The sequence below is a fragment of the Nerophis ophidion genome, linkage group LG11 (assembly GCF_033978795.1).
Source record: "Nerophis ophidion isolate RoL-2023_Sa linkage group LG11, RoL_Noph_v1.0, whole genome shotgun sequence".
Taxonomy (NCBI): Eukaryota; Metazoa; Chordata; class Actinopteri; order Syngnathiformes; family Syngnathidae; genus Nerophis; species Nerophis ophidion.
The window spans coordinates 25,791,372-25,818,871 of NC_084621.1; the positions used below are offsets into that span (position 1 = coordinate 25,791,372).

Sequence of the window (27,500 nt, forward strand, 5' to 3'; positions counted from 1 at the left end):
TGAGGCTCTCTGGCAGGCTATACCACAGGTGGGGGCCATAGTGGCTAAACACCGCCTCACAGTGGGTCTTTGTTCTGGTATTTGGTAAAGATAAAAGGCCTCAGGGTCCAAGAGGGTTGATATGGTAAAAGCAGGTTGGATAGATAAGGAAGGCGCAAGGCCATTAAGACATTTAAAAACTAATAATAGAACTTTAAAATCGACCTTGTGTGGACGGGGAGCCAATGCTGCGACTTTAAAACTGGTGTAATGTGCCTTCGCCCTCTGGTCTTAGAATATTACTTGCAGGCACACTTGCAACCCTCCCGATTTTCCCGGGAGAGTCCCGAATTTCAATGCCCCTCCAGAAAATCTCCCAAATTCTCACAAATTTCTCCCGATTTCCACCTGGACAACAATATTGGGGGCGTGCCTTGAGCGTCATCTCCCACCTGAAACCTTCACCCTTTAACAGTGGCATGCAGTCCTCAGTCAGGTCCGCATGCTGTCATATATATATATATATGTACACATATATATATATATATATATATATATATATATATATATATATGTATATATATATATATATACATATATATATATATATATATATATATATATATATATATGTATATATATATATATATATATATATATAATAAATACTTGAATTTCAGTGAATTACAGCTATATATATATATATATATATATATATATATATATAGCTGTAATTCACTGAAATTCATGTATTTATTTTATATCCATCCATCCATTTTATACCGCTGATGCCTATCTCAGCTACAATCAGGCGGAAGGATGTGTACACCCTGGACAAGTCGCCACCTCATCGCAAGGCCGACACAGATAGACAGACAACATTCACACTCACATTCACACACTAGGGACCATTTAGTGTTGCCAATCAACCTATGCATGTCTTTGGAGGTGGGAAGAAGCCGGAGTACCCGGAGGGAACCCACGCAGTCACGGGGAGGACATACAAACTTCACACAGAAAGATCCCATCGAGCCCGGGATTGAACCCTGACTACTCAGGACCTTTGTATTGTGAGGCAGACGCACAAACCCCTCTGCCATATATATATATATATATATATATATATATATATATATATATATATATATACACACATATATATACATACATACATACATACACACACACACACTCATCGGGCCTTTTGAATATCCCCCAAATTCTGAGGTCTCAAGGTTGGCAAGTATGCTAGCAGGGCATTACAATCTCTAAAAGACAGGAAATAAAAGCATGCATTAGCACATCTGTGTTGGCCTGAGAAAGAAACGGGCGGATTCTGGCAATGGTCTGAAGATGATAAAAATTTTTATTTTTAACAAACGTGCCTACTTGGATCGCAGGCATCCTTGATTTTAATTGGTGTGCCTTCTAAAATCACACAATGTTCAGGCAACCTTGGCCCCAGTCACCATAAACTCCCGGCTCGTACACGCCGGGTCTTCAATCTGCTCATTCATATCTTTGGCTTAAAGTCTTGCCGGCTGGTGGCCCCAATGTATGCATTATTGTCTCTCCTGATTTATCAATCTACTTGCTAGTTTCCTTTTCTTTGATTGATTGATTGAGAAGTTTATTGACATCTTAAAGAATTGAATCCATGTAATGCTTTAAAAAGGCAAATGGATAGCACAAAAAGCCAAAAGGCTTGTTTCCATTGTGGTCCATTAAATATTCATCACATTTGATACATTCAATAATAAAAGCTATATAACCTGTAACATGTATCTAAAAACTTACGTTAAAAAAATTATAAATTATGTACATATACACAGTATACATGTTAGGAGATGTGAAAAACAATATATACAAACAATAGGTGGGGTGATATATACACTATGTTCACATACATAGTGTATATACCCCCCATGTATAACACATAACGCTAAAAGAGTGTTAACTAATGGTTCTCCATGGTTAGATAGAACCAAACCTAGAACTAATGTTTAGAGAACAATAGCATTATTGCTGCATTTTAGAACCATCTGTATTACAATATGGTCAAATGTCCATCGATTCAAAATCATCCACGTTCTAATCGTGATGCATCAGAGAATCAATCATTTTTGCCCGTCTAATAACAACCTGCGCCGCCATTCAGGTAACCAGCCGTGGTTAAGGTAGAGTAGCCTAAAGGGTCAAAGTCAATTCTAGGATTAATCTGCATATATATATATATATATATGTATATGTATATATATATATATATATATATATATATATATATATGATTAATGCAATATTTGTTTGTAATTAATCACATGAGATAGATCGTTGAATTTGACAGTCGTAATACATACATTTTAAGGATGGGAATCCTACAACTACTCACAATTCGATTCCGAGTTTTGTGTCAACTATTTGATACAGAATTGAGTCTAGTTTCAAACAGATTCTCGCAATATATTATTTGGTATGAAAACATACTAAAAACCTTTTCAGAGCAGTTAACATAAGCTAGAATACGGATGTAAACAACGTAGCAGTGTACGATGTAAACGATAGATATTAACATCGTACTAGGGTTGTACGGTATATACCGGTATTAAATTTGACAGCCCTAATATGTACATTTTAAGAATGGGAATCCTACAACCACTCACGATTTGATTCCGATTCTTGCGGCAAAGATTTGATCCTGAATCGAGTCTAGTTTCAAACAGATTCTTGCAATATATTATTTAGTATGAAAACGTACTAAAACCTTTTCAGAGCAGTTAACAGGTTACAAAAGCTAGAATACGGATGTAAATGACGTAGCAGTGTATGATGTAAACGATAGATATTAACATCGTACTAGGTTTGTACGGTATACCGCTATTGATTTTGACAGCCCTAATACATACATTTTAAGGATGGGAATCCTAAAACCACTCACGATTCGATTCCGATTCTTGCGGCAGCGATTTGATCCTGAATCGAGTCTGGTTTCAAACAGATTCTCGCAAAATATTATTTAATATGAAAACATACTAAAAACCTTTTCAGAACAGTTAACAGGTTACAAAAGCTGGAATTCGGATGGAAACAACGTAGCAGTGTACGATGTAAATGATAGAAATTAACATCGTACTAGGGTTGTACGGTATACCGGCATTGAATTTGACAGCCCTAATACATATATTTTAAGGATGGGAATCCTACAACCACTCACAATTCGATTCTGAGTCTTGCGTCAACTATTTGATACAGAATTGAGTCTAGTTTCAAACAGATTCTCACAATATATTATTTGGTATGAAAACATACTATAAACCTTTTCAGAGCAGTTAACAGGTTACATAAGCTAGAATACGGATGTAAACAACGTAGCAGTGTACGATGTAAACGATAGATATTAACATCGTACTAGGGTTGTACGGTATATACCGGTATTAAATTTGACAGCCCTAATACGTACATTTTAATAATGGGAATCCTACAACCACTCACGATTTGATTCCGATTCTTGCGGCAAAGATTTGATCCTGAATCGAGTCTAGTTTCAAACAGATTCTTGCAATATATTATTTAGTATGAAAACGTACTAAAACCTTTTCAGAGCAGTTAACAGGTTACAAAAGCTAGAATACGGATGTAAATGACGTAGCAGTGTACGATGTAAACGATAGATATTAACATCGTACTAGGGTTGTACGGTATACCGCTATTGATTTTGACAGCCCTAATACATACATTTTAAGGATGGGAATCCTAAAACCACTCACGATTCGAGTCCGATTCTTGCAGCAACGATTTGATCTTGAATCGAGTCTGGTTTCAAACAGATTCTCGCAAAATATTATTTAATATGAAAACTTACAAAAAACCTTTTCAGAGCAGTTAACAGGTTACAAAAGCTGGAATTTGGATGTAAACAACGTAGCAGTGTACGATGTAAACCATAGAAATTAACATCGTACTAGGGTTGTACGGTATACCGGCATTGAATTTGACAGCCCTAATACATACATTTTAAGGATGGGAATCCTACAACCACTCACAATTCGATTCCGATTCTTGCGGCAACGATTTGATCCTGAATCGAATCTGGTTTCAAACAGATTCTCTCAATATATTATTTTTATGAAAACAAAGTAAAACATTTTCAGAACAGTTAACAGGTTACAAAAGCTAGAATACGGATGTAAACGACGTAGCAGTGTACGATGTAAACGATAGATATTAACATCGTACTAGGGTTGTACGGTATACCGCTATTGATTTTGACAGCTCTAATACATACATTTTAAGGATGGGAATCCTAAAACCACTCACGATTCGATTCCGATTCTTGCGGCAACGATTTGATCCTGAATCGAGTCTGGTTTCAAACGGATTCTCGCAAAATATTATTTAATATGAAAACTTACTAAAAACCTTTTCAGAACAGTTAACAGGTTACAAAAGCTGGAATTTGGATGTAAACAACGTAGCAGTGTACGATGTAAACGATAGAAATTAACATCGTACTAGGGTTGTACGGTATACCGGCATTGAATTTGACAGCCCTAATACATACATTTTAAGGATGGGAATCCTACAACCACTCACAATTCGATTCCGATTCTTGCGGCAACTATTTGATCCTGAATCGAATCCGGTTTCAAACAGATTCTCTCAATATATTATTTTTATGAAAACAAACTAAAACCTTTTCAGAACAGTTAACAGGTTACAAAAGCTGGAATACGGATGTAAACAACGTAGCAGTGTACGATGTAAACAATAGATATTAACATCGTACTAGGGTTGTACACTATGGTATACTGGTATTGGTATAGTACCTTGATACTAATGAATCGGTACTGTACCGCTTCTAAAAAGTACTTTTTTCCTGTTAAAATAAAGCCAGTAATGCAATTTTTTGTGGTCTCCTTTATTTAAAAAAGTATCGAAATACATTTTTGGTACCAAAATATTGATATCAGGACAACACTACATCATACGATAGACACTTTTGCATCATGCTACGATATATATCGCCAAATTGTATGGCACTGGTAGCAGCACACACGAATAAATATCAGTAAAAAAATACTTAATTAATATGTACATTTAAACATCTGACTATAAAAATACGAGCAGCTGCAATGTAACTGTATGTCTTCTGTATTGCACACCAACATCAACATACACATATGATATTAAAAAGTACTATATTGTGCTCAATACAGATGTGTACACCATTTTGCAGAGAATTAAAAAGCAGACCCGAGAACCACTGAGTATAAATATTCTCACGTTTAATGTATCCTTGACTTATGAGAACATACCAAACATTTAGCCTGTTGAATCCAAGTAGCAAGTAAGTAAGTAAGTAAAGTATGTAAGTACATTTTATTTATGAAGAGCTTTTCATAGATAAAATTGAAAAGCGCTGTACAAAACATAGGTGAATTGAATTTAAAACAACAGGGGCAACATCATAAAAGGGGTACAACGTTGATTGAAAATGACAGTTAAAAGGTGTATTAACTATAAGCTTTACTAAAAAAGGACGTTTTCAAATGTTTCTGTCATGATCTGTGGTCTGGATCATGTTTTTTTTTGTTATTTTCTGTTAGTTTAAGACTCCATTTGTTCCTGATTTTCACCTGCCTCTTGCGTTCGTGTCACACCTGTCTCTAATCAAGAGACTATTATTAAACCCTGTCGTTGCCAGTTAGTTGCCAGTTAGTTGCTCTTTTCATGCCATAGCTTCATGTTTGTATTCACGCGATTCCATAGTTCATGCTATTTGTTTCAAGACACAGTTTAGTGAAGTTTTCTGGTCTTTAGTTTCATGTTTTATGTCCTAAGTTTTTTGCTTTAGCTTCCGCGTGCGATAGGCACGCTCGCCTTCGGGCCGTTTTCAGTATTTTTGTACCTTTTTGAGTTTTTGGAATTAAATACAGTATGTTCCTAAAAACCTACCCTGGTAAGGAAAAGTATGTTTGCATCCCGGGAGAACAATCCTCCCAGTAAGTTGCGAAAACCCCTTCATGACAATATCTGTTTTTTTGTACGCTTTTGAGTTTTTGGAATAACCGTATTTTTCAGACTATAAGTTGCAGTTTTTTTCATAGTTTGGCCAGGGGTGAGACGTATACTCAGGAGCGACATATGTGTGAAATTATTAACACATTACCGTAAAATATCAAATAATATTATTTAGCTCATTCACGTAAGAGACTAAACGAATAAGATTTCATGGGATTTAGCGATTTAGGAGTGACAGATTGTTTGGTAAACGTATAGCATGTTCTATATGTTATAGTTATTTGAATGACTCTTACCATAATATGTTACGTTAACATACCAAGCACCTTCTCCGTTGTTTGTTTATGCGTCATGTAACGTACACTTATTCAGCCTGTTGTTCACTATTCTTTATTTATTTTAAATTGCCTTTTAAATGTCTATTCTTGGTGTTGGGTTTTATCAAATAAATTTCCCCCAAAAATGCGACTTATACTCCAGTGGGACTTATAAAAGTTTTTTTCCTTCTTTATTATGCATTTTCGGCAGGTGTGACTTATACTCCGAAAAATACGGTAACTATGTTTCTACCTGTCAGTTTGCATTCCGGGAGAACAATCATTGCAGTAAGTTGTGAAAACCCCCTTGTCATGACAGTTTATTAAAAGTTTCAACACAGTCAAGATCACGGAGGGATTAGTGCAAATTGTTCCAGAGTCTGGGAGCTATAGAATGTCAAGTCTTCACGGGTTTTAAAATGAGTTTCTGGGATCTTTAGAAGACCTTGGCCTGAAGACCGGAGGCTGCACCCTGAAAAATAAGGGCATAGCAAGTCAGTGATGTACTGAGGGGCCCCACCATGCAACGCACGGAATGTCAGGACTAAAATCTTAAACTCTATGCGGAATTGAATTGGAAGCAAACGAAGACTGGATAAAACGGGGCTGAAATGGGCTGTTCTGGGTGCACCAGAACAAAAACAGTACAGTACTGATAAATCTCCCTATTTTGTTGGTCGCAATATTCATGTTTTGCTTCGAGAATCAGTGCGCCTGAAAGTCAAATATGTGCTCAATCAAAAGGGGTGAGCTTGAAGTTTGTTTACGGTCAATCCACCAGTACCAAAACACAGAAAACTGCCATTGTCTAAAGACAGAAGTCGCTAATTGATTTCAAATAATTAGTCTTGACAGGAGGAAGGATTCAAAACTGTGTGAATGTGATTTTCCTCCCGTGGTTGTCAGCACACCACAATGCTGCTGTCAACAAACATAGTAGAGACACCTGACTCCCCTCGCGCATTCCTCGCCGACTGCACTGTTATCATGCCGTCACTACGCTGCCAAGTAAACCTGTGCAACAGGTCATTGTGCATTGTGTGTCTTGTCGGATCGTGACAAAATATCAGACGGGCTCCGTGGTGTTGACAGGCTCAACAAAACCTTGAGCTGTCAAAGTGGCAGAAGTAGTGAACAAGTAAAAAGAAAAAGGGAAGAAAGTGTTTAGAGTCTGTGCAAACAAAAGCAATCTAGAAAGCTCCTTGTAAACTCATAGTCGTGTCCTCCAGACGACACCTCCGCTCCGGACAGGCTAACCTCCTCCAACCTCCACGGACAAAGCTTCGAATAATGGGAGACTGGGCTTTCTGCTCTGCTGTTCCCACTCTGTGGAACGCTCTCCCTGACCACCTGAGCGCACATCAGACTGTGGATGCTTTTAAAAAGGCTTAAAAACCCGTCTTTTTAAAAAGGCCTTTCTACAGACATGCATGCTGGTTTCATTATTACTATTTTTTACACTGTGGCACTTTGAGGTTGTTCGCTCAACGTAAAGTGCTTTTTACAAATAAAATCTATTATTATTATTATAGTCAAATAAAAACTAAATAAAAAACGTTTTCCTACTGGCAGATGAGGTCTGTCAGAATTGTTCAAAAACAGGAATTGTATTGTAATTAGAGATTTCCGATAATGACTTTTTTGCCGATATACCGTACAACCCTATTTTATATATATATATATAAATGCATTAAAAGTAGGGCTGCAACTATTATTTGATAGTCGATTAGTCAACGATTATCGTAACTATTAGTCAACTAATCGGATAATAAATGCATATTTAATGACTTGAATATTTCCATTGAATTCTAAATGCAGCCTGTTATTTTAGGCATGTGCTTATGAACAACAAAGATGAATAATTAATTCCAGAGATGTCCGATAGTGGCTTTTTTGCCGATATCCAATATCCCGATATTGTCCAACTCTTAATTACCGATTCCAATATCAACCGATACAGATGCATACAGTCGTGGTATTAAAACATTGTTATGCCTAATTTTCTTGGGATGCCCCGCTGGATGCATTAAACAATGTAACAAGGTTTTCCAAAATAAATCAACTCAAGTTATGGAAAAAAAAAAAAAACACCAACATGGCATTGCCATAATTATTATTGAAGTCACAAAGTGCATTATTTTTTTTAACATGCCTCAAAACAGCAGTTTTGAATGTGCGACAAGCTCTCTCTGAGAGAGCATGAGGAGGTTGGAGGGGGCGGGGTTGAGGTAGTGCTGCAAGGGGGTCTGGGTATTTGTTTTGTTGTGTTACGGTGCGTATGTTCTCCCGAAACGTGTTTGTCATTCTTGTTTAGTGTGAGTTCACAGTGTGGCACATAACACTGTTAAAGTTGTTTATACGGCCACCCTCAGTGTGACCTGTATGGATGTTGACCAAGGGTGGGGGATGAGGTAGTGCTTCAAGGGGTTCTGGGTATTTGTTCTGTTGTGTTACGGTGCGGTGCGTATGTTCTCCCGAAATGTGTTTGTCATTCTGGTTTGGTGTGAGTTCACAGTGGGGCACATAACAGTGTTAAAGTTGTTTATACGGCCACCCTCAGTGTGACCTGTATGGCTGTTGACCAAGTATGCGTTGCATTCACCTGTGTGTGTGAAAAGCCGTAGATATTATTAAGTTTAATTGGCGCTCTGTACTTCTCCCTACGTCTGTGTGCAACTCCGTACAGCGGCGTTTTAAAAAGTCATAAATTGTTCTTTTTGAAACCGATGCCGATAATTTCCGATATTACATTTTAAAGCATTTATCGGCCGATAATATCGTCAGTCCCATATTATCGGACATCTCTAATTGTAATGCGTTTTCAGAAAATTACGGTTAAATACTTTAAGTTCTGCATGTGCGTAAAGCGAATTAGCAAGTCTGAAAGTTTAACACGAAACCTTGGAAGCTCGAAGAACTCACTGAACTAAGGTGTTCAGGAAGCCCGGTTTTCTCTAAAATGTTAAAGAAATTCTTAACGTAAGATTGGGTTGTACGGTGTACTGGTATTAGTATAGTACCGCGATACTAATGAATCATATTCGGTACTATACCGCCTCTGAAAAGTACCGGTCCACCACCCCCCCGCACCCTGTCGTTGTCATGTTGTGTCATTGCTGGTTTACGAGTAGACTAGCATGTTCGGCAGCGCACAACCATGGAGTACTTACAAGCAGACACAGTGTATATACAGAAAAGGGGGAACGGACACTTTTGGCTTAAAAACTAACTATGAAGGTGAAGTTATACAACACCGAAACGCCTGCCGGAAGAGGCGCTTTAAGACATGGCTAACTAGCTAGCGGCTAAAGTCCAGCCCTAGTCGGCAGGATCACTAATCCTCGCCTCCATGGCGACAAAAAAAGTAAGTTTCTTACAAGTATCATCCCTCCGGGACGAGGGATAGCTAAACATGCTTCACTACAAACCGTAGCTCACCGGGGTCAAAATGTAAACAAACACCATTGGTGGATCTACACCCGACATCCAATGTAATGATACCAAGTACAGTAGGGTATGTAGTCAATACTACTATAACGTCAATATTTGTAGGCATCTTTTTTCTTTTTCTTTTTTAAATGTGTATTATGTTTATAAACTCAGGAAATATGACCAATGTATGATCTCATAATAACTTGGTATCATTTTTGATTCTTAAATTTGTGGTATCATCCAAAACTAATGTAAAGTATCAAACAACAGAAGAATAAGCGATTAGTACATTTTAAGTGTAGATAGACCATGTTAAAAGAGAAAGTAGGCAGATATTAACAGTAAATGAACAAGTAGATTAATAATTCATTTTCTACCACTTGTCCTTAATCATTTTGATTAAGTAATAGAATGGAAAATTACACAATATTTTACTGCCTATGTCAGCAGCTAAATTAGGAACGTTTGTTTGTTTACTTACTAATAAAATACACGTTTTCTTGTATGTTCACTATTTTATTTAAGGACAAACTTGCAATAAGAAACATATGTTTAATGTATTTTTGTTAAAATAAAACCAATAATGCAATTTTTTTGTGGTCCCCTTTATTTAGAAAAGTACAGAAAGTATCAAAATAATTTTGGTACCGGTACCAAAATATTGGTATCGGAACAACACTACGAATTATGGGGGACCGGGCTTTCTGCTCCGCTGTTCCCAGTCTCTGGAACGCTCTCCCTGACCACCTGAGGGCACCTCAGACTGTGGATGCTTTTTAAAAAAGGCTTAAAAACCCATCTTTTAAAAAAAGCCTTTTTAGAGATATGCATGCTGGTTTTAGCTATTGGGCTGTTTCTAGTTTTATATTTTATTTATTTTTATTATATTTTTATTATTATTATTACTATTTTTTTACACTGTTTGCTGAACATAAAGTGCTTTTTTTTTTTACAAAGAAAATCTATTATTATAATTATTACTATTACTTCAGAGTTTGCACTGTACTTGAACAAACATTAGTTTTTTTTAATTCTCTTGACTTTTTACTGAGAAACCACACAACTGTTGCAAGCAAAGTTGGACCTGTGTCAAATAAGCCAAACAGGAAACCAATACACAACAGGAAGCCTACACAGCCAAGGCCGAGGTGGCAAGCCGTCCTTGGATGGCAGGTGTGTGTCAGATTGAACGCAACACACGTCGACTCGTAAATATTTTCAGGGCACATCAATCTTGCGTATGTGCGACCACAAATACAGTAATCACATCGTCCCGCAAAGCTGTTGTTTCATCCACAGACATCAGCTTCCAGATAAAGTCAAAGAACTTCGCTGAAGTCAAATTAGTTTACGGCAACAATGACTGTACGCTGTCTTGGGTGGTGGTTCCACCCACCCGTGTGAGGTCAAAAGTTTGGTTCGATTTCACAAATACCCCCACAAAAGCAGAGAACTAAAACTTTTAGCAGGAAACGTAATAGTCAAAACTTTCTAACCTGAGACAGAACGGCACTCGCAATATCGACACCAGGTCGCACATCGCGGGGGCGGTCCCGTTTGAAAAGAGTCCCATAACTGTGAAGGTGTTTTTCTTAGGTTTTTTTTAATATTTAAACAAGAAGTGGAAAATTATTTAAAAGGGTCATATTATATATATATATTTTTACATTTTAAACACATTATTGTGATCTACATATTATGTAATGCTTATTATTTGGTCAATATTTAGCATAGATTATGTTTGACAAACTGCTATCTATTCTTCAGGATGCACAGTTTTGTGGGCGGCCTTATTTACGTGCCTCCACTTTGACTGTGTCTTCTCCTCGTCGTCTTTGTTGTAGTTTTAATCACGTCCGTAGCAAGACTGCTGACAAATATAAGTTTGAGATATCGGCTAATTTGTATTAGAAATGGCGACAGTGGAGGATAGAATAGAGAAAAAGAAGGTGCTTATAAGGGAACATTATCACAATTTAAAAAAGGGTTTAAAACAATAAAAATCAGTTCCCAGTGGCTTGTTGTATTTTTTTAAGTTTTTTTCAAAATTTTACCGGTCTCGGAATATCCCTAAATAAAGCTTTAAAGTGCCTTATTTTCGCTCTCTGCGAAGACACTGGCCATTTCCCTGTGACGTCATACAGTGCTGCCAATTCAAACAAACAATGGGAATAGCACAGCAAGATATAGTGACATTAGCTCGGATTCAAACTCGGATTTCAGCGACTTAAGCGATTCAACGGATTACGCATGTATTGAAACAGATGGTTGGAGTATGAAAGTATTGAAGAAGAAACTGAAGCTATTGAGCGAATAGCTATTGACGCTATTCATAGCCATAGCATGGCCGAATAGCTGCGTTGGCATCGCCGGTAAAATGTGCGGACCAAACGATCAGGACTTTCACATCTTTTGACACTAGAGCAACTTAAATCCGTCGATTGGTAAGTGTTTTTTTCGCATTAAATGTGGGTGGAAGGAAACGTAATATAGTTGCAAATGCATCTACAGGTTATCCATACATCTCTGTGCCATGTCTGCTTTAGCACCGCCGGTAAATAGCATGTTAGTATCGATTAGGGTAGCATGTTAGCATCGATTAGCTGGCAGTCAACATCAACAAAACTAAACCTTTGTGATTTCGTTGACTATCGTTGCAAATGCATTTGCAGGTTATCCATACATCTCTGTGCCATGTCTGCCTTAGCATCGCCGGTAAAATGTGGAGACACATTCAATGGGGGTCTGGCGGCAGACACTTTCGCATCTTCGGGCCAGTGGTGCAACTTGAATCCCTCCCTGTTAGTGTTCTTACACCCTCCGACAACACACCGTCGAGGCATGATGTCTCGAGGGTTCCAAAAAATAGTCAAAAAAACGGAAAATAACAGAGCTGAGACCCGGTGTTTGTAATGTGTTGAAAATGAAAATGGCGGGTGTGTTACCTCGGCGACGTCACATTCTGACGTCATCGCCTCCAGCGCGATAAACAGAAAGGCGTTTGATTTGCCAAAATTCACCCATTTAGAGTTCGGAAATCGGTTAAAAAAATAGATTGGTCTTTTTTCTGCACCATCAAGGTATATATTGACGCTTACATAGGTCTGGTGATAATGTACCCCTTTATTGACTGCAGCGCGGACTATGATGGCGGACTCGTGCTAAGCTCTCTGGTTAAAACTTGACCATGTGCAAATATATCCGCTGACGAGATAGGGCAGAAAAAAGTTCACATGACAGAGCAAATTCCAAATGGCTCGTTTGGTGAAAGTATGAAGGAAGGCAAGAATATTTTATAAATACTTCTGCAATGCTAGCAAGGTTTGAGTTCAAATTTTCAGGACTTATGGGGATCCTAAATGCATAAGTAGGGGTGTGAATATGTATAACTGTGTGTGTGTATGTATATATATATATATATATATATATATATATATATATATATATATATATATATATATATATATACATACATATATATACATATATATATTAGGGGTGGGCAAATTAATGCGTTAATTACGCGTTAACTCATCAATCTATTAACGTCGACAATTATTTTATCGCACATTTGCATATGTTGTTTACATGCTTTTATTTTGTTAACGCCTTTTCTTAACAAGATGGCATCTCCCGGATGTACTTCGGCGTCGAGGGGCTCTTGGTAAAGATGGAACATTTGGCAAAAATACCGGACAATTCTGCAAATTTCATGTCTGGCTTACAGCGTGGTCACTCCGGGATCACTTACGACCACCAGACAATTCTGAATGTGGATAGATCGGGCCGTTTTGGACTGAATGGCCCGATTGTAGCTGAGATAGGCGCCAGCGCCCCCCGCCACCCCGAAAGGGAATAAGCGGTAGAAAATGGATGGATGGACGCGTGCTTGCTAGACCGGCTAGCTAGCATGGGAATACTTTGCCGGCTACATCCAGCGGCCTGTGAAGCAGCGGAGTATTTGTGTTGTCTGTCTATTTATGAATAATGCAGACGAGGAGTGTTGGCTGAGTTCTTAACGTTTGCTTTCAGAGCGTGCATGTCACAACATACAAGATGCCGTCATGGCGACACACAACCTTTACCGGGCTACCGCGCATGCTCGTCACTCCTGTTGCATGCTGGGTAGGGTAGTTCTTTTTTTTCCCTGGCTCATAACATCACAAATAGTAACATGTATATGCGTTCAGTTTATCAAAGCACCAAGTAAACAATCGGAAAATTCCCATCATATCAATTCCTAGATATGGTCATAATTATTTTAAGCGCACTACGCAGAATAAACAAAACATTATTAATATTGCTACTACGGATAATTTGATCAAAAATTCCCTAAAACAGCCCACTACCTATAATATAGTTTTTTTAAACATAAGACCCTGATAAAAAAAAATGTTTCTGCTGTTACCTCAGAAATTGCCTGTTCAGATGTTATGATTGTGGCTCAGAGATTTGTATGTAGATTATATTTATTTTCCACAACAAACAGGATAACTTAAATACCCTGGCAGTGGCAATAAGCTTAAATGTTTGTATTTACATTTTTTGAGTTGATTTTCATCAAATATGCTATTTAACTGCTACTGTTTAACAAGGACTGATTTAAATTGTGTTTGCACAACAAATGTTTTGGCGCTTTTGTTCGTGTGGGAGAATATTCCAATAAAGGTGCATTACACACTACTTTTGAATTCATTATTGGGCTTTGCGTATACAATGCAGTTAATCGCGATTAATCGGAGAAATAGTGTGATTAACTTCGATTAAAATGTTTAATCGTTGCCCAGCCCTTATATATATATATATATATATATATATATATATATATATATATATATTGTATCTGATGTATATGTGTATATACACAGGCATATGTATATATATATATATATATATATGCCTGTGCATGTCACGCACCAGATTCATTTGGACTCACGCACCTGTTGTTAATCAAGTCACCACTATTTAAGCCTGTAGTTGCCACGCAGTCAGCCTGGCGACATCACATTCATGCTCTGCACTCTTGACACTCTGAGTACTCTGTCCAAGTCATAGTTCAGGCTGCTCTTTTCTTGCCACGTAAGTTTTTTTTGTTTATTCAAGCCACAGTTTAGTGAGTTTTTTAGTTCATGTTTTCATGTCCATAGTTTACGTTATAGTAATAGTTTTTGTTTTCTTAGCCACGTTTTGTACCGCCGCTGTGAGAGCGCCTTTTGTTTTCACTTTTTGATAGATTAGTTAAAATATGCCATTACCTTCTCGTGGTGTCCGGTTCAGTCGCTTTGCACCATGAGAAAACAAACCCCACCAAAGTCCATGTCTTGACAAAAATTCCGCTTGTCAAGACTTTCCAAAACAAGTAAAATTAGCAAACCTAATGAACCCAAACATACCTTAAAATAAATGTATTCTCACTAAAAACAAGTGCACTTTTCTTGGTAGAAAAAAATTGAGTCCTTTTTGCTCAATATGTTGAAAAATATTCTTAAATTAAGTAAATGCTAGTGCCATTATCTTGACATAATGATATGCGCTCGGCATCATGATTTTTTTTAATGCTTGAAGTAAGAAATGATTACTTTAAAAAAGCAGTTTTATACTTGTGAGTGTTGATAACATGGCTTTGCATCAGTTGATATTCTAGTTTTAAGCATGTTTTACTCAATATAAGTCATAAAATCTCAGTAAAAAGGTGTAATATCCTACTGAGATCATTTATGACCAAAACACTTAAAACAAGTAAAACACTTAACATAAAATCTGCTTAGTGAGAAGAAGTATCTTATTAGACAGAAAATAAGCAAAAATCACCCTTATTTGAGATATATAATCATACTTAGATTTCAGTTTTTGCAATGTTTGCAGTGATGTTTCAAAGTCAGTTTTAAAGGACATGTACGTATAATCAACGTTCTATCAATGTCTTGTGCCTGCTGGGCAGGTCCTTACCAAGTGCAATTAAATCGGTTACTCCATACCTGATTGGACTGAATGTAGTAAGCTGTGAATGGCGCCCCTGTCTTAAAAAGTCCCGCCCTCAACGCGACAAGATTAACCCTTAAACAGAATAGTCACTGCACCACCGAGTAAGTAGGGTTTTAAAATCAGCAACACATTTTATTGTCGCTATTTGCTGACAACATAGACGAATCATCGCACCCCTAAAGTGGAATAATATTTGTTCGCAGACTGACGGAAACATGGCTGCCAATTCGCACCAAGAACCTCTCTGCATGACCATTTATATACCAGTGTGGGCGGCACTGGAGGCAAGGTGAGTGAAGTGCCTTGCTCAAGGGCCCAACGGCCTGTGGGATGCGGAAGGTTCTTAGGAGCCGACGTCCTCTACAGAGGATGTTTGAGAGCATGCGTAACAGGGCTGGTTCTTGACCAAATGTCCACTGCAGAGGACGCTGGCTCTCAGGAGGACATCTGTATTTAAAAACACCTGTACCTGTGTATGTGTGGGCATAGCTTTAATAGGTTATTCTTTCTCCTTAGCCACAACCTTGTACAAATATTAGTGGAAATATTTTAATTTTGTGTGTGAAACCCTCACAAAATAAGAAAACATGACCTATTTAGTGAAGAGGCTAATAGATCAGGGGTGCCCAGGGGTCTTCAGTGTGAACCCACAACCCTTCAGAAGTTTAGACGGTAATCTGGCCTGCCGGATGTTTTCTGAGTAATTTGGGATATGTCAATGACCATGGATTGTGATTTGAAGTGGAGCCAGCATCGCAATTACTTGTATTACCTCATCCGAACAACCTTCCCTAGTCATGGCGCAAAAAAATCCACCACAAACAACACAAAAAGTCAACCCACATGGTCTCACATACCGCAGCCTGCTCATTCAACTTTGTGAATATTATTCAAGCAAAAAAAAACACACATCTAAACACTATACATAGTTGAAAATTAAGCAAATTTAAATCCATTGCAATGTAATCTGAAAAAAAATGCAAAACACCTATTCCTATCCTTGATGAGGTGGCGTCTTGTCCAGGGTTTACCCCACCTTCCGCCCGAATGCGTATGAGATAGGCTCCAGCACCCCCGCGACCCCAATAGGGACAAGCAGTAGAAACTGGATTAATGGATATTTCTGATTGATTATAACACTTTAAGGAGGCATATGTCCACTACAGACGACACTGGCTCTCACAAGGACATCCGTTTTTTAAAACACGTGTACCTTTGTATGTGTAGCTTTAATAGGTTATTCTTTCTCCTTAGCCACAACTTTTTACACATATTAGTGGAAATATTTTACTTTGTGTATGTGCAACCCTCACAAAAATAAGAAAACATGACCTATTTAGTGAATGTACTAATCGATCAGGGGTGTCCAGGGGTATTCAGTGTGAACCCACGAGCCTTCAGAAGTTTAGACGGTAATCTGGCCTGCCGGATGATTTCCAAATAATTTGGGATGTGTCAATGACCATGAATTGTGGTTTGAAGTGGAGCAAGCATTGCAATTAATAGTATGACCTAATCCGAACAACCTTCCCTAGTCATGGCACACACAAAAACACCACAAACAACACAAAAAGTCAACCCACATAGTCTCAAAGTTTAACTTTAACTTAACTTAACGCAACCTGCTCACTCAACTTTGTGAATATATAAATATATATATATATTTTTTAAAACATCCAAACACTAAAAATAGTTGAAAATTGCACAAATTTAAATCCATTGCAATGCAATACGAGAAAAATGAAAATCACCTATCTATGGTTGATGCATTTTACATGCTTGATATTTCTGATGGATAACAAAACTTTAAGGAGGCAAATGTCCACTGTAGAGGACGCTGGCTATCACGAAGAAATCCGTTTTTAAAAACACGTGTACTTGTGTATGTGTGGGCATAGCCTTAATAGGTTATTTATATCTTTGTGTGTGTGCAACCCTCCCAAAAATAAGAAAACATGACCTCTTTAGTGAAGGTACTAACAGATCAGGAGAGTCTAAACAACAGCCCGCAGAGCGTCTTCAGTTTGATCCCACGAGCCTTCAAAAGTTTAGTAGGGAATTTGGCCTCCTGTGTGTTTTCTAAGTATTTTGGGATATGTCAATGACCATGAGTTGTGATTTAAATTGGAGCCAGTATTGCAATTACTAGTATGACCTAATCCGAACAACCTTCCCTAGTCATGACGCCAAAAAACCCCGCAAACAACAAAGGCTGTCTTCAGAGTGAACCCACGAGCCTTCAGAAGTTTAATAGGGAATCTGGCCTCCTGGGTGTTTTGTAAGTAATTTGGGATATGGCAATGACCATTAATTGTGGGTTGAAGTGAACCCAGCATTGCAATTACTAGTATGACCTAATCCGAACAACCTTCCCTAGTCATGATGCAAAAAAAACCCCACAAACAACACAGGCTGTCTTCAGTTTGAACCCATGAGCCTTCAGAAGTTTAGTAGGGAATCTGGCCTCCTGGGTGTTTTCTAAGTATTTTGGGTAATGTCAATGACCATGAATTGTGTTTAAATTGGAGCCAGCATCGCAATTACTTGTTTGACCTAATCTGAACAACCTTCCCTAGTCATGAAGCCAAAAAACTTTAACACGGATCAATCGTCATGTCCCCTTAGCAGAAAAACATCCCCAAAGTATGATGTTTCCACCCCCATGTTTCACAGTAGGTGTGGTGTTCTTGGGATGCAACTCAGTATTCTTCTTCCTCCAAACACGACAAGTTGAGTTTATATCAAAATGGATACATGGATGATACAGCAGAGGATTGGGAGAATTTCATGTGGTCAGATGAAACCAAAATAGAACTTTTAGGTATAACCTTAACTGGTCGTCTTTGGAGGAAAAAGAATACTGAGTTGCATCCCAAGAACAACACACCTACTGTGAAGCATGGGGGTGGAAACATCATGCTTTGGGGCTGTTTTTCAGCTAAGGGGACAGGACGATTGATCCGTGTTAAGGAAAGAATGAATGGGGCCATGTATCGTGAGATTTTGAGCCAAAACCTCCTTCTATCAGTGAGAGCTTTGAATGGTTGACCAAATCCTTATTTTCCGCCATAATTTACAAATAAATTCTTTAAAATTCCTACAATGTGATTTTTTTTTTCACATTCTGTCTCTCACAGTTAAAATGTACCTATGATAAAAATTACAGACCTCTGTCATCATTTTAAGTGGGAGAACTTGCACAATCGGTGGCTGACTAAATACTTTTTTCCCCCACTGTATATAGTCATATATAGACTATATAAAGTTAGGACACCCCTGTAACAGATGACCCAAACATTTCTGGGCATCATGCAGACCTGCACAGTGTCATCGCAAAAACACCATGTGTGTCAACATGCTTTACATCGTGTTTTCTCTTTGTTTTTGGTTGGGTTTTTTTTTTTTTTTTTTTTGCCCCTCGCCGTCGGGCCATGGCGGGCAATGCTCTTTTCTATTTGGCATGACGCAGGCAAGCCGCAGTCATTTCCACCGCGATTGCCGGGCGCCATCAGAGAGCATCGATAACCCCTGCCAGGCCTTGGCAGCGCCAACAGGTGGCGGCGCTGCCAGCGAGTTTGGCACCGGCGCGGCAGCGGCGGGGACAAAAAAAACCTCTCCCGACATCCAGAAGGGCGCAGATTTGCACTGAATGCACCGCTGAATCAACACTGCTGATTATCAATTAACATATAGCGTCTTTTGTGTGTGTGGCGCAGCAAAGCGGGAGAATAGCCTTTGAAGACACAAGACAAATCACACTGGCTGTGCGGCGTTCTGATGCGGATTTAGCTCGGCTCAAGGTGCGTTTCCCTCGCGCCATTATGGCTCGCCGTTAGCCTGGTTCAGACAGGATTTGATGCACCTTGGCCACATTTTGTGAACACGACATGAGAGCGGAGGCCACGTAGCGACAGGAGACGAGTCGCTTCATCGCACCTGGGCTTTTTATTCCTAAAAAAACAAACAAACAAACAAAAAACGCACCTCTCTCGCCAGGACAAGAATATGATGTCTATTTAAGAAAATAAAACAGACACTAATGGGAGTAAAAACGGCGTTGATTATGGAAATGCGCGAGCGTTGGCTCGGCGCGAGGCGAAAGTCTTTATTTGGTGCGTCAAGCAAAACCAGCGCTTAGCGCACGTAGGTGTTTTAATGTCTTCATGCTCGCCCCTCGCCACGCTTCTAATGGGCATTAATACCATTATTTGGAATTACTAATACAAATTAGTCTGAGCGCTGCGGCTGCCGGGGGTTTTAGCGCCGTCTCGGCTCGACTTTGTCTGCAAGTGTCTCCCACAACACGACACACACACACACACACACACACACATACAATGGTGTTATTAGAGGCAGCGAAGGATTTAATAACATGTCGTCAAAACACGGCTCTATCAGTGTAGGTGCGTGTGGAAACACAAAACCGACCCACATTTAATTGACTGTTGATGCGGATGTATTATTTACAGTCACCAGCCACAACATTAGGGACACCTGCATGAGAGCGGAGTTGAAACATCTAAAGCAGACCTGGGAAAATTAAGGCCCAGCATCGCAATTACTTGTATGACCTAATCCGAACAACCTTCCCTAGTCATGGCAAACAACACAGGGCGTCTTCAGTTCGAACCAACAAGCCTTTCAGAAGTTTAGTAGGGAATCTGGCCTCCTGTGTGTTTTCAAGGTAATTTGGGATATGCTATTGACCATGAATTGTGATTTAAAGTGGAGCCAGCATTGCAATTACTTGTATGAGCTAATTCAAACAAACTTCCCTAGTCATGGCGCAAAAAAAACAACCCACAAACAACACAGGGCGTCTTTAGTTTGAACCTACGAGCCTTCAGAAATTTAGTACGGAATCTGGCCTCATGTGTGTTTTCAAGTATGTTGGGATATGTCAATGATCATGAATTGTGGTTTGAAGTGGATCCAGCATCGCAATTACTTGTATGACATAATCCGAACAACCTTCCCTAGTCATGGCACAAAAAGACCCCGCAAACAACACAGGGCGTCTTCAGTTTGAACCCACAAGCCTTTCGGAAGTTTAGTAGGGAATCTGGCCTCCTGTGTGTTTACCAAGTAATTTGGGATATGCTAATGAGCATGAATTGTGATTTAAAGTGGAGCCAGTATCGCAATTACTTGTATGACCTAATTTGAACAACCTTCCCGAGTCATTGCACACAAAACCCCCACAAGCAACACAGGGCGTCTTCAGTTTGAACCTACAAGGCCTCAGAAATTTAGTAGGGAATCTGGCCTCCTGTGTGTTTTTAAGTATGTTAGGATATGTCAATGACCATGAATCGTAATTACCTGTGTGACCTAATTCGAACAACCTTCCTAAGTCATTGCACAAAAAAACCCCAGTTCAAACCCACGAGCCTTCAGAAGTTTAGTAAGGAATCTGGCCTCTTGTGTATTTTCTAAGTAATTTGGGGTATGCGAATGACCATGAATTGTGATTTTCAAATGGAGCCAGCATCGCAATTTCCTGTATGACCTAATTCGAACAACCTTCCCAAGTCATTGCACAAAAAAAACCCAGTTTGAACCCACGAGCCTTCAGAAGTTTAGTAGATAATCTGACCTCCGGTGTGTTTTCTAAGTAATTTGTGATATGCTAATGACTATGAATTGTGTATTTAAAATGGAGCCAGCATTGCAATTACTTGTATGACCTAATTCGAACAACCTTCCCAAGTCATTGCACAAAAAACCCCCACAATCAACACAGTGCGTCTTCAGTTTGAACCTACAAGCCTTCATAAATTTAGTAGGGAATCTGGCCTCCTGTGTGTTTTTTAAGTGTATCAGTGTAGGTGCGTGTGGAAACACAAAAGCGTCCAGAATTTAATTGACTGTTGATGCGGATGTATCATTTACAGTCACCAGCCACAACATTAGGGACAACTGCATGAGAGCGGAGTTGAAACATCTAAAGCAGACCTGGGCAAATTAAGGCCCAAGGGCCATATGCAGCCCGTTGAGCTTTTCAATCTGGCCCGCCGGACATTCCCAAATTATTTTTTTTAGATCTCTAAGATGGAAAGTATAGCTGCCATTATGATGTGTATAGTTGTTTTCTGTTGTCTTCAACTTTACAAAGTATTTCAATGGTTGGAATCTGCATTTATGGATTATATATATTGTAGTGTCCCGGAAGAGTTAGTTCTGCAAGGGGTTATGGGTATTTGTTCTGTTGTGTTTATGTTGTGTTAAGGTGCAGATGTTCTCCCGAAATGTGTTTGTCATTCTTGTTTGGTGTGGGTTCACAGTGTGGCGCATACTTGTAACAGTTTTAAAGTTGTTTATACGGCCACCCTCAGTGTAACCTGTATGGCTGTTGACCATGTATGCCTTGATTGCCAATCAATCTACTACATCGCGTGCACACCTTCACAGTTTTTTTTGTTTTCAACCCCTTCTACACCCTGGAAGTACATTGAAAATACAGGCAACCCTGACTCAAAATGCCGGACGTTTGAGACACTTAAGAAACCCCGCCCGGACAGCCCCGCAAAAGAAGACATGTCTGGGGAAAAGAGGACATTAAAGCGCTTTTGTCATGGATCATGTTTTGTTTAGTCATGTTCTGTTAGTTTTGACTCCCTTTGTTCCTGTTTTGCGCAACTCTGGGTTTGTTTTGGTGTCAATGGGTACGAATTGGGTTCACCTGTGTCTGGTTAGTGGTCGGCACGCTCACCTGCTGTCGAGCACTAATCAAAGAGCTATTTATTCACCCTTTCTCGCCACGCTCAGGATGGCTTCGTTCCGTCACGTGGGGATCGCATCTTACTGCGGGGTTTGTTCTCTCGGGATGCAGACGGACCACTCCGGACAAAGAGTGCAGGTGGGAACATGATTTATTCCTCGTTAACCACAACGTAGTTGTTGCATTCAGCAAACAACGAAGTCAGACTAAACGTGGCAAAAAAGGTGAATAAGTAGCTCTCTGATTAGTGCTCGACAGCAGGTGAGCGTGCCGACCACTAACCAGAGGCAGGTGAACCCAATTAGTACCCAGGGAAACCAAAACAAACCCAGAGGTGCACAAAACCGGAACTAAGGGAGTCCAAAACTAACAGAACATGACTAAACAAAATATGATCCGGGCAACGGATCATGACAGACTTGAGTACCTTAAAGGTAGAAAAGCGCTATACAAGTAAAACCCATTTTACCATTTTTTTTAGAGCACCTGCTAAAATTTCGAAGAAAAGGTCCCACCAGGGTATAAGCCGCAGATATACATGATGTAAATAAGTTATTTCCCTTGAAACGTTGTGTAAATGTTTATTTACATACCTTAATTGTTTCCAAACGGTGTCTGTAACACAGCAGTAAAATGGACGATCAAACAAAACAGAAGCCACTTTCATGGACGGGAGCTGGCACTCCAATCAGCTAAACAGACTGAATAACTCCACTGTGACATGTTGGTGAATTTAAGAAACTAAAACAAGACAAAAAGAATGCCATTGTGAGTTAATAATACTAAAAAAAAACACACCCGTAGACGTGTTGGCGTATTAGCTAATGCTAACGACACTAGCGTCATTACATTACGATGGCACGTACACATATGCATGAAAACACTCCTACAGATATCACACATGGGACGGTTTAGTAATAAAAAGTTGTTTTAGTTATATTGTAAAACTTACAAACGTTGCTTAAAGTGATGAATGAAGCATCCATATGAGTAGAAAACTTATGGATGGCTAGAAGATTGAACAGCACTCTACTTCCGTTTGAACACACTAAATGGAAGGACTCTGCAGCACCTGCAGTAGGTGAACCCATCCAAAAGATGGCGCCACACCACAAACAATAACGCACCTCCTCAGTCTAATTGGTTGTTGTTGTTTTTTGACTATTTTTATTATTTCCTGAAAAATACAGGTTTATAGACCGGAATTTACGATAAGAATTAATTGTTTTAGTTGAATTGTAAAACTTACAAATGTTGCTTGGAGTGATGAATGAAGAATCCTTTTGAGCAAATCTGTTAAGGATGGTTATACTTCCGGTTCAAGGCATTAAAACAGGAAATACAATTTCAACCCTGCAGTGAGTGCTCCTGTCCAAAAAATGGTGCCATAGCACAAACAATTACACACCTTTTCAGTCTATTTGTTAGTTTTTTGTTGTTTCTTTAACTATTTGTATCAAGGCCTGGCCGTCAGCGAAGAAAAATCCTTAAATTAGCGGCGAGGTCTTATAAGCCGAAAAAAGTAGTGGCTTGTAGTCCGGAATTTAAAATAAGTATGAGTTGTTTTAGATACGTTGAAAAACTTACAAATGTTGCTTGGAATGATGAATTAAGAATCCCTTTCAGCAAAAATATTATGGAAGGTTGTACTTCCGGTTCAAGGCATTAAAACAGAAATATACTATTTGTATCATGGCCTAAGAAACATCCATAAATTAAACGCTTGGTCTTAAAAGCCGAACAAATTAGTAGCTTATAGCCCACAATTTACAATAACCAAGAATTGTTTTAGTTACATTGTAAAACATACAAATGTTGCTTGAAAAGATTAATGAAAAATCCTTTTGAGCAAAATTGTTACGGACGGTTGTACTTCCGGTTCAAGGCATCAAAACAGGAAGTACATTTTCAACCCTGCAGTGAGCGTACCCGTCCAAAAATGGTGCCATAGCACAAACAATAACACATCTTTTCAGTCTATTTGCTCATTTTTTTTTAGTTTTTTTAGCTATTTGTATCATGGCCTGGCTGTCAGCAAAGAAACATTACCCGCTGGTCTTATATACGGAAAAAAGCAGTGGCTTATAGTCCGGAATTTACGATAAGTATGAATTGTTTTAGTTACATTGTAAAACTTACAAATGTTGCTTGGAGCGATGAATTAAGAATCCATTTTAGCAAAAATGTTATGGACAGTTGTACTTCCGGCTCAAGGCATTAAATCAGAAAGTACATTTTCAACCTTGAAGTGAACGTACCCATCCAAAAATGGCGCCGTAGCACAAACAATAACACACCCTTTCAGTCTATTTCCTTGTTTTTGTTTGTTTTTTTAGCTATTTTTATCATGGCCTGGCTGTCAGCAAAGAAACATTAGCCGCATGGTCTTATATACGGAAAAAAACAGTGGCTTATAGTCCGGAATTTACGATAAGTATGAATTGTTTTAGTTACATTGTAAAACTTACAAATGTTGCTTGGAATGATGAATCAAGAATCCCTTTTACCAAAAATGTTATGGACAGTTGTACTTCCGGTTCAGGGCATTAAAACAGAAAGTACATTTTCAACCTTGAAGTGAGCGTACCTGTCCAAAAATGGCGCCATAGCACAAACAATAACACACCCTTGTTCGTTTTTTAACAATTTGTATCATGGCTTAAGAAACATCCATAAATTAAATGCATGGTCTTAGAAGCCGAAAAATGTAGTGGCTTATAGTCCGGAATTTACAATAAGTATGAATTATTTTAGTTACATTGTAAAACTTACAAATGTTGCTTGGAGTGATGAATTAAGAATTCCTTTGAGCAAAACTTTATGGACGGTTGTACTTCTGGTCCAAGGCATTAAAACAAAGTACATTTTCAACCTTGAAGTGAGCTGACCCGTCCAAAAATGGCACCATAGCACACACCCGTTTCATTCACTTTGCTCTTTTTTTTTCTTCTTTTTTTTTTTAACTATTTGTATCATGGCCTGGCCGTCAGCGAAGAAAAATCCATAAATTTGACGCATGGTCTTATAAACCGAAAAAAGTAGTGGCTTATAGTCCGGAATTTACGATAAGTATGAATTGTTTTAGTTACATTGTAAAACTTACAAATGTTTCCTGAAATGATGAATTAAGAATCCCTTTTAGCAAAAAGGTTATGGACCGTTTTACTTCCAGTTCAAGGCATTACAACAGAAAATACATTTTCAACCTTGAAGTGAGCGTACCTGTCCAAAAATGCCGCCATAGCACAAACAATCACACACCCTTTCAGTCTATTTGCTTGTTTTGTGTTTGTTTTTTTAACTATTTGTATCATAGCCTAAGAAACATCCATAAATTAGCCGCATGGTCTTATAGCCGAAAAAAGTAGTGGCTTATAGTCCAGGATTTACAATAAGTATGAATTGTTTTAGTTACTTTGTAAAACTTACAAATGTTGCTTGGAATGATGAATTAAGAATTCCTTTTAGCAAAAATGTTATGGATGGTTGTACTTCCGGTTCAAGGCATTAAAACGGGAAGCACATTTTCAACCCTGCAGTGAGCGTACCAGCACAAACAATAACACACCATTTCCACGTCTCTGCTTGGGTTTAATGAAAACTCTTGAACACAAAACATTATGGCCGTCAGCAAAGAAAGATCTACGAATCGACTGCACCGTTTTATAAGCCGCGGGCTGCAAAGCGAAGGAAAAACATAGCGGCTTATAGTCCGGGATCTATGGTAGATACAGCTTTCTTTACAACAATAAATGTGTTCAATAAATATGTCTGACAAAAGGGTTAGTGTAAGCATTGTTGCTATTTTTAAAGCAGCTGTGAGTGTTCAAGGGGAACTCCTGAAGTGGGTTTGAAGGACTATATGACACAATAGTTTTTTTTTTAAAAGTGAACAAATATTTTTCCATTGTGTGTTTGTGTTCTTATATTTTTACCCTTCTTGAGACACTAACAAGGAAAAGTAGCTTCCATATGAGGAGGTGTGAACACGTTAGGACATAAATCATGGTCCCAATAACATTGCATCTAACAGAGAATGTCTCATTTGCACCCCGGCTGGTAAAATCTATCAAAATGAGGGTGTTCCCAAAAAGGAGGGATTTTTCAAATTGACTGTGCGTTGGTTTTAAAAGTGCTCCCCCTCTGGTCAACATATGTAATAACAAGTGTGTGTGACAAATTGAAATGCCTGCCCTTTGGCCAAAATTAACAACAAAAAAAGTGGCGCAGTGGAAGAGTGGCCGTGTGCAACCCGAGGGTCCCTGGTTCAAATCCCACCTAGTACCAACTTCGTCACGTCCGTTGTGTCCTGAGCAAGACACTTCACCCTTGCTCCTGATGGGTGCTGGTTGGCGCCTTGCATGGCAGCTCCCTCCATCAGTGTGTGAATGTGTGTGTGAATGGGTAAATGTGGAAGTAGTGTCAAAGCGCTTTGAGTACCTTGAAGGTAGAAAAGCGCTATACAAGTACAACCCATTTATTTAACCCATTTATAAAACTATGTATATAGAGACATAATGTAATAACTTGAAGTAAATGACAATAAAAATAAAAATAAATAAAAAAATATACCTTATTGAAATCCGTCTTTTTCTCACAATGTGTCAACTTTTTTCTTATAAAATTGGGAACAATTTCTCATATTCTGTTTCTGTAATATTGCAATATTTTCTCGGAAAACTAATACTTTTTTATGCAAAATGGTGACATTTGTCATATAAAATTCTGAGAATATTGCCAATTTTTTTTTTTTTTACTGTAAAACATTGTCTTATTTAAAGTAAAATTATGACTTTTGTCCTAATTTTGCCAAGTAAATTCCAATTATTATTATGATATTTCCAAAAATTTTAAGTTTTCTTAAAATTTTTTGGACTTTTGTCGAGTAAAATTACGCGTCATTTCAAAACATTGCCAACATTTTAAGCTTTTCTTGTAAAATTGTGACTGTTATCGAGTAAAATATTTTCTTATAAAATTATTACTTTTTAATGCAAAATGGTGTCATTTGTCATATATATATTTTTACTTTTATCACAATATTACGA

The 27,500-nt window shown here is 38.5% G+C and overlaps 1 protein-coding gene and 1 long non-coding RNA gene across 2 annotated transcripts in view; one reads left to right on the forward strand and one right to left on the reverse strand.

Moving 5' to 3' along the window:
- The window catches only part of satb1b (SATB homeobox 1b), a 210,205-nt gene that overhangs the window by 165,945 nt on the left and 16,760 nt on the right, over nucleotides 1-27,500 (reverse strand). The window lies entirely within an intron of this gene.
- LOC133561857 (uncharacterized) overlaps nucleotides 1-27,500 on the forward strand; it is a 43,763-nt gene that overhangs the window by 4,248 nt on the left and 12,015 nt on the right. Inside the window, exon 2 of the long non-coding RNA XR_009808785.1 lies at nucleotides 15,935-16,020. This is a non-coding gene — a long non-coding RNA (uncharacterized LOC133561857). The remainder of the gene's footprint in view (nucleotides 1-15,934; nucleotides 16,021-27,500) is intronic.